Here is an 8853-nt window from a genome sequence, read left to right as displayed (position 1 = left end):
CTGTTTGTAGGGAGTTAAAATTCCCTTGAGGATTTGCTCAAGGGTATTGAGCAGCGCGCAGTGAGATCCATTTCCTGAGAGGAGTCCTTGAAACAGAACTGTGAGAAATGAAGATGCTGCAGCTGGAGCGATGGGAATGGAGAGCCCATGGAGAGTGAATGTTGTCTGGTGAGTCTCCTGATGCTCCTGATCTAATGCTGTGCTGTCACCAAGTGACCTCATTCTGATTTAAACTGTCTCAATGTGCTGAAAGTGCACACTGAAGTATAAAATGCCTGTGGGAAGCGTCATGTTCCCAAGGGAATGCTTTAGGGATGTGCAGCTTCTGAACTACACAAATAATAAAGATTCCCACAGAAACCTGCTGGGCCGTGGTTCTGGGACAGGAGTGTCAGGAAAGCGGCATCTTCAGTGCTGCCTCAATAATTCTTTTCCTTGGAGCTCTCAGGATCAGGATGAAATGGTGTTCATGCCCCACAGGCAAAGTGTGGAGCAGGATCAGTGCTGTAACCGTGTCTTTTCCTGCTCTCTGCACACTCTCAAGAATGGCCTGGAGTGCTCTGGCTCATGGCAATTTATTCTGTGTGTAAGAGCTTCCTGTGCCTGCCTGTGCAGCTGGGACAGTCCCTGGGCGTCCCATGGAATCCCTGAGGCTGGGGAAGCTCTATGAGACCATCAGGTCCAACTGCTGCCCCAGGACTGCTGGGCCACCCCCAACTCATGTCCCCAGGTGCCACATCAAGAACCACCCACTGAGCGACATGAAATGGGGTGAGGGCTTGTCTTGGGGTGACTTGATGTTGTATTCCCTATCACTGCTCTATGCCCAGAAATTAGTTTTATGCCTTTCTATGCCTCTAAACTGAGCCTGAGAGGGGGAAGAGAAAAAACCCAACAAACTTTCAAAGCAGTTTTGCAGTTTGTTTTCATGTTTTTTGAGGACACAGAGATAGAGATGGCTCTCTGCATTCAGTGGTGGCAGGAGAGCCAGAGCGGAGGGAAGCACCTGGCTTGCTTTCTCTCCAGCCAGCTTTCAGCCAGTTTTTCAGCTCCTTTTCCTCCAGAGAGTTGAACTTTGTTTTCCTGGGACTCCAATTTTTTTCCCCTTCTTCTCTGCTGGACTGCTTCAATATCAGAACACATCGGGACGACTTTCCACCGAGCACCGAGGGCTTGGCCCTGGGCCAAGTCCCAGCTCTGAGGAGGAGGGAGACCAAAGGGAAGACTCAAACATTTTTCCAGGTTTTTCTCCACAGTGAAAGATTTTATTATTTAGCAGTATTATCCTTCTCCCGTGTGTTTGTTAAATAAATAGTTTTTATCTCTTTCTCTTTCCTTCAAGGAAGAAGTTTCTTTTTTCCCCAAACCTGGTGAGGGAGGGGTGGTTTGTAACCTGCCTTCTCTCAGAGGATATATTTCTAAATTTGGCCAAACCAGCACAGGGCTGCAGGCACCGACAGTGTCATTTCTCACTGGAAGTAGGGCTGGGGTTCCCAGAGGGCCTCCCACACCCATTCCTTTCTCCCTGGCCTTCTGGGGCTGCTCTGAGAATGCAATGTGCAGGGGGGGCAGCCCAAAGCCAGGCTTGGGATCATTTCCATGTGGTTCAGGGAACCTGTGCCCGAAGCACCTTGAACTCCTGTGTGCTCAGCATCTTTTCCTTTGGGTTTTTATGCACTTTGAAACAGATTTCAGGATCTATCAGTGAATTCAGTGAATTATCCCAGCCAGAGACCTTTTTGCTGACCCAAAAGTAGCTTTTAAACCCCAGACCCACAAGGCTTGCAGTATTTTCCAGAAGCACCGAGAGACACAATGGAAGATCCTGTTCAGTGATACAGCTGCCCATGAGTACCAGGTCAGCTGGGAGACCCCTTGCTATCGTGTGTTTTCCTCTCTCAGAGGAGGAAAAAACACTTGGCTTTCCCATGTGGGGATTGACTGAGGCTGTGAAGTGCAATCCAGAGCATCTCCAGACAGCTGATGCTTGGGGCTGTGGTGTACTCAGACAACATTCCAGCCTGTCTGCTCCAGGGTTGGACGTGCGTTTCTACAGTTATTCAGGCTGGGTATCCCACCTACTCAGTGCTCTCCTGATGAAATCCCAGGACCAGCAAGTCCCTGAAGCTCAGGGAAGAGAAGAGATGAGTTTAAGGGGAGAGTATTTCCATAAAACAGACAAAAGGGATATTGGAGCTTTTTCTCAGAGCAGAATTTCAGTTATGTTCAGAGGTACTAACTCAAGGAAGGTCTATAAAGTAAAATCTGCATGGAATGATACAGGTGCCTCTCCACAAGGCAGGAAATAATAATTACGGGGGGGTTAATGAATGGCATGAACTCTCCTGGCAATGATGAGTTTGGTTTTCCCTCAGGCTGAGGCAGCCAAACTAATTCCCACAGGTTTCACCACAGCCACAGAATTCCACTAGCAATGGTCAGAGATCATCCAGATCACCACTGGCTCCAAAGAGCTCGATAAACTGCTTGAAGGTCAGCATTTTATTATTTCTCTTTCCTGCTTAAGCTCAGTTATTAGGGTGGGGTTTTCCCATGAACATGATCCTTGCATGGAACAACGTAAGACAAGTTGTTGTTGGATGAAAGACCTCTAGGACTCTCTTGAATAACTGCTTTTATTTTAAAAGCTGCAGAAATATTTTTAACCCTTTTAGTTATGATGCAAGACCAAGAGCTGTCCATTTTTGGATGTTTCTGGTTTATTTAAGTCCCTGACATATTTAGGGAAAACAAAACCAGGTATCATCATCTCCCCAGTGCTGTGGTAATCCAAAAATTAAAACAAGTAATTTCAGCTCTTCAGCATCTTCAGAAACATACCTGAACTTCTTATCTACAGCTTGAACAACCCGCAGGATGACAACCACTTTTCCCAGTCAGTTTTGAAACTTTCAGCCAAATTAAGTGTTTAACTATAAATGTAATATTTTATATGTGGTGTATATATACATCTATGTATGTATGTATGTATGTATCTATCTATACCTTTAGCATGCGACCTTTTAATTTTTATTATTCGTCATTATTGTTATTTTCTCCTCAGGAAAAACGGAAATGGGGTCCATAACAAAGTTATGCAGGGAATTCTATACTGGGAAGACTCAGCTGTGTCACAGCCAGGCAGTCGCCTGTCAGGTGGGTGGTTCACTTAATTACAATCCAGTATTCAGAAACCACAGCTTTGGGATATTTGCTAATTTGGGCACTTTCCTTGACTTTCAAAGTGTTTACTCTCTAGAGGTTGCTATTCCATAAAATATTAGAGGCTTGGACTTAATTTGATAATTTTGTTGACTCCCTAAACTTCCTAGCTCAAAGCTGAGCACCTGTTCTCTTGTGTGGAATCATGGAATCCTGGGATAGTTTGGGTTAGAAGGGACCATACAGTTCCATGGGCAGGGGCACCTTCCACTAGACCTGGTTGCTCCGAGCCCCATCCAACCTGGCCTTGAGCACTGCCAGGGATGGGACAGCCACAGCTTCTCTGGGCAGCTTCTGCCAGGGCCTCAGCACCTTCATAGGGAATAATTTCTTCCCAATACCCCATCTATCCCTGCCCTCTGTCAGTGGGAAGCCATTTCCCCTTGTCCTGGCACTCTGGGGTGACAGGTACTACAAAGAAGGTGTTGGAGATGGGAACCAGGAATCTCTCCTCTTGCTTTTGCCTGCTAAATGGGACTTTAATCATAATAACTTGGGATATTATTTTTTGTAAGGGCATGTGGCAATATCTGCTGTATTTATGGATACTTTATTCCCTTTTCATTCCTTTTCTTCTCCTTTAGCTCCCCATGGACCACGAGGGTGGCGAGGGAAAAGCCACATCCATGGACTTGGAGGGGACCTTCCATCCAGAGCAGCTCCTGGCTGTGGCTGAAAGGTCTGTGATTGGAGGACAGGAATATATTGACTCACTACTCAGTTGGAAGATGTTTTCCACAGTTCCTGGAGGTTGATTTGGCAGGTGCTCCCTTTGCATACCACTGGTGTTGATCTTTTTCTCCCATCTCTGGCAGTCTGTCCCCATAGCTCTCATGTCATTGCTCCTCAGCACGAGGTGATTTCCCTCTCTTTTGCTACTGGAAGGGAATGGGAGGTTCCCAAGCAGTTGGGGACAGTACTGGCTGGATCCTGTTAGCTCTTTCTGAAAGGAATTTCATCTAATCCTGCTGGCTTCTCCTGCAGCAAGGAGTGCTCCCATGTTCCCTGTCACCAGGGAATATTTTGCAAGCAAGCAACGGAGAGGAAGTGAAATGATGTTTGCAGCAGGCACAGGTGTGTCTGTGCTGGCCACATACAGTGTCCTTGGAATAATGGAATTGTTCAGGTTGGAGAAACCCTCTGAGATCACGGTGCCCAGCCATTCCCCCAGCGCTGCCAAGGCCGCCTCTGTCCCGTGTCCCCAAGTGCCACATCAACACTGCTTTAAATCCCTCCAGGGATGGGACCTCCCTCATTGCCCTGGGCAGCTTGCCAGGGATGGACAGCCTTTCCACTAAGAGACTTCCTAGTATCTAATCTAAACCTCCCTTAGTATCACATGAGGCTGTTTCTTCTTATCCATTTAAAATGGTTCCAGTCATTCCATTTTCTCTTCATCACCACATGTTGCATTTTTTCCATCGGTTTTTATCTCTCCCAGGGATGTGAGTTTTTATTCCAGTCTTTTGGCAAAGCTCCTGGCTAACTCATGTGGATGAAGTTGTCACTCAAGTTTCATTCCTTTATTTTCCCTGATTTTGCAGGTATGGCCTGTCTGGCAGTGATGTCCTAGACAATGCAGCCTCTGCCAGGACTTTAACACTGATCACCAGACCCAGGTGCTGGATCAGGCCTTGGCCATGATGGCTGAGTCACAGTAATTACACTGATTTCATGGACTTTGTTCCCACATAGGATTAGCCTTTGGCTTCTCCAGGGAAGTAGCTTGTTCCATGGACAGTCAGGTGTCAGCAGCATGTCTTCCTGCTGGAATTCTGGGTGCCAGTGACTGGCTCCAGCTGATGTGGCTGTACAAACACAGGGAATTAATGGTTCCTCAGTGCCAGCCTGAGGAGCACCTTTGAAGCTCAATTTATAACTGTAGAAACAGTGCTGATGATTTCCAAGCTCCCAGGAGACCTGTGGAGGCAACTTGGGATTGGAACCAAGACTTACAGCCCTGCCTGCTCTTTACCAGGTAGACACTGCTGATCATGGCTAGTGCCATGGCCCTGTACTGCATGGATTCCTAGGAAAGGGGGGGAGCTCTCTGCCAGGCAGGTGCACCTGGCCAGCTTCCTGTGGATGGTGCTGCACCTGGCTGATGAGGTGAACATCAACTGGGTTTTATTGCTAAGGTAAAACTCACTGTTTTTCTTACAAAGCCCAGCGATTTGGTCCCAATGGCTTTGTTGCTCAGTCTCTGCTCCCATTGGTTTGGAGAGGCTTGCTCCCACAGTAATGGACACCTGGAGTGTCCCTGTGTCCTTTTTCCCTGCTTTTCTGTTCTGATTGTGAAAAATAACTGGGTTTTGGTTGTTTCTCCTGTATGGCAATCATTTCCACAAACTGGGTGGTGGCACAGGTAGACGGAGCTGCCACATTTGCTGCAGATCCCAAAAAACCCATCGGAAGGAATATCATCGCTCCTGCTTCCTCCACCAGGTGAGACAAAAGATGGTCATATCCCAGTTTTATAGAACTGGCCGAGTAGCTTGTACTTCTGGGATTTCCATAGTCTGTTCATGGCACTTCACCTTAGTGCCGCTCTGGGCTCTCAGTCTGCAGGGAAATTAACATCTCAGGCAGTTCTTACAGCTCTACTTAATGGTTTGTGGATTATGATGATTTTCTGGAAGTAGGCTGTCCATTCTAGCCCATTGTCTTTCCTCCCCCTGTCAGACTGTACCTGCGGAAAGGCCGAGGTGAGACAGGATCTGACTCACCGTGTCTTGCTGAGGCCGCTGTGTTTGCTATCAGTGCTGATGGAGTGGGAGATCCTAAATACCGAAAACTCCTTTTTTTCTCCCCTGAGTCCCAAGACTCTGTGTCCGTAAGAGGCTCCTTTCTTGGTGGCACCTTAGGGATACTTCTCAAGGCATCAGGCAGAGGAAGATGTGGTGTGTCAACATGGGAACCGTCAGGACACACCGAGTGCAGCCGGAGGCGTTTGGAAGAGATCTCTCTTTGGGCAGTAGACACAGATTAGGTCAGTGTGCTTCCTCAGGAGTATTCTGTCCTGGGGTGATGTTATGAGGCCGCTTTATTCCTTAACTGTCTGCTTAATGCCCAAGGACACTCTGTCTTTAAGATGGATCCAGGGAGCGAGGCTGGAACCATGGCACCCGTATGTGGTTTGGTTCAATGGCTCAGCCCAATGGGCTCTGGGGCTCTGGGGCTCAGTGGGGGCTCGGGAGGGATTGCGCTGGGAGCGCTGTGCTGCTCTTCGGTTTTTTTTGTTCCGGCTAGCTGGAAAAAGGTTGTGTTGGTTTTTTTTTGTTCTTTTTCCCTTCCCTCCCCTTGCCTCATGCCTCCCTTCCCTTCCCTCTGGTCATGGGAGCCTGCCGAGTGGCCCCAGTGGGCCCACAGGGTGGCCCTGGCTGGTCCGAGCCCGAGTGTCTGTTCCCTCTCTGGGAATTTGTTGCATTTTGAGTTTTGTTTTATTCTGTTCTACCCTGTTTTGTTTTGTGTTAATAAACAGTTTGGGTTTTTTCCCACTTTCACTTGTTGTTACCAATTTGTCCCATTGGTGGAGGAGAAGGGGAGGCTATTACCGCAGGCCTGGTTCCTGGGAGGCTTTTACCGCAGGCCTGGTTCCTCCAGTATATCACCGTGTCCCGCAGCCATAGGGAGGAGGAGGAGAGAAGATCCAGCAGGCAGGAATTGTGCAGCAAGATTGATTTATTTAATTATTTTACAAACTCTTTTATAGACTTTTTTCTTCATAGTCTAATTGGACAAAGGATCAGCCACCCCTTGGGGGTGATTGGCCAAAATCCCAAAACATCCATTGTCAAAATATTTCTCTACTATACCATAAACAAGACTTTTCAAGGTTGCAGGTGGCTTGGTTGTTTACCTACTCTGCTACCTCTTCTGTGAGAGAGAAAAGTCTCTCACGGACTTAGAAAATAGCAAGAAAATCCTTGCTAGCAGCATTTTTGTATCTACAGGAGGCCCTTTTCCCTTTGGAGGAGGCGCTCATTCTGGAGCGCTTCCTCCTAAAATTTTGTCTCCAAAACCAAGACACATTCCCAGAGAACCATACCCTTTGTGTTTTCCTGTATCCCTCCATGGACGTGGTGTAGTAAAATCTTGGTGGCTGCAGTTTGGAACTTGAGGAATTTGAAGTAAAATTGAAAGGTTTTTAGAGAAGTGGTGATTTATAAAATAAAGCAGAATGGTATTTCACATGAGTAATTTGGGATTGGTGATGATCCCAGTCCATAATCTTTCTGTTCATTTTCTTTTGGATGCTGCAACCTGCTGTGTTGGGGGAACTGTTCCTTTACATTTCAGGTGAATTCTCTGTATTTCATTAATTCTCCATGGAAATCTGCTTTTAATAAAAAGGACCATGAGGGTATTGATGATGTCACAGGTTCCTGGGATTCACAGGTGTGTGTTCAGACCAAGGATTGTTTTTTCTGGCTAAAGCTGCACCAATCTCCCAGGAATCTCAGTCTGGGTTTGTCTTTTCTCCCAATTCTTCTTGGTTTGGGGGTGCAGTACAGCCCTGCCCTGTATATATCTTAAAAGAGTTTTTGGGGTTCAAAAGATTCTTTTGTATTCTTCAATATTTATCTCTAACTTGATCTAAAAGAATAATGCAGTATCATTGTGGTTTTATTTGGTGCATTTTAAAGTTGGTCCCTTGAAGCAAATTGTATCCCTTGGTTCAAGCTGGCAGCTCTTTATCATCTCTTCATTCTTTTAATTCCTTTTAATTATTTCTAAAGCAATTACTGTAATTAATATACAGTAAGGAGAACAGCATTATTACCCTGCCGGATTGGAAAATTCAAGCCCAGTTCCTTGAAGAGATTGAGACAGGGGAAGGGGAGCTGGGACTCAGGCTGGGTTTTGGCAGTGAGAATTCAGTGAGGAGGGGAGAGGGGAGATTTCCCTCTGAAGAGGTGTTTGTTTTAGGTTACAATGTAAGGTGTAACCAAAAGTATGTATTCTGTCACCATCTTCATAAACTGTTAAAGCGGGTGGGGCAGTGTTCCTTATCTCCTTCATGACTCATCCCTGATAACTCCCTCCAGGAGATACCTTCTGCTAATAGGCCATTAACACTTTACTGCATGCCTCATAAATCACATCATCCCATTGTGAGATGCTCTGCTCAGGGGGAGGAACCAAGCATCCCTACCTGGATATAATCTGAGGTTTGGAACACCACAGCCAGTCTTTCCTACTGGATTCCCAGAGGACGAGAGCAACATGAACACCACCGGGCCTTCAGAAGAAGACCAGACCCTTCTACAGGATCACTGCTTCAACAGAACCACATCTGTCTCTTCAGGAGGTCTGCAGCCATCATTTAATCAGACTGCTGCCACCATGCGGACCAACAAGGCGTCAGGCTGTATCCTGACTGTCAGTTTAAGCCAGTGTTTTCTGCCTTTATTTTTAATTTTCCTATTAAATTGTAGTTCTGACTTGGAGTCTCCCACAGGTTTGTTTTCAAACTAGTACAGTGTTTAAAGCCAATTCTGCTGGATTTGTGTGCCCCCACCTCAAAAAATGATCCTGGTTAAAGGGGACTTGGGGAAGCAGTAGAATGTGCTGGGGGGCCTGTGCAGGGTATCCCAAATCCCTTTCAGGGATGCTGGGCAGTGCCAGCTT

The 8853-nt window shown here is 46.7% G+C and overlaps 1 long non-coding RNA gene across 1 annotated transcript in view; it reads left to right on the top strand.

Annotated features, from left to right (window-relative positions):
• LOC103618695 overlaps positions 1–6786 on the top strand; it is a 7764-nt gene extending 978 nt beyond the window's left edge. The window contains exons 2-5 of the long non-coding RNA XR_001863419.1: positions 11–168; positions 2404–2493; positions 3065–3156; positions 3807–6786. This is a non-coding gene — a long non-coding RNA (uncharacterized LOC103618695). The remainder of the gene's footprint in view (positions 1–10; positions 169–2403; positions 2494–3064; positions 3157–3806) is intronic.
• Positions 6787–8853: the final 2067 nt, after the last annotated feature.

Source organism: Corvus brachyrhynchos, unplaced genomic scaffold (genome assembly GCF_000691975.1).
Source record: "Corvus brachyrhynchos isolate BGI_N302 unplaced genomic scaffold, ASM69197v1 scaffold146, whole genome shotgun sequence".
Lineage (NCBI taxonomy): Eukaryota > Metazoa > Chordata > Aves > Passeriformes > Corvidae > Corvus > Corvus brachyrhynchos.
The sequence above is the reverse complement of the archived record's forward strand: the minus strand, read 5'-3'. Positions and strand labels throughout refer to the sequence as shown.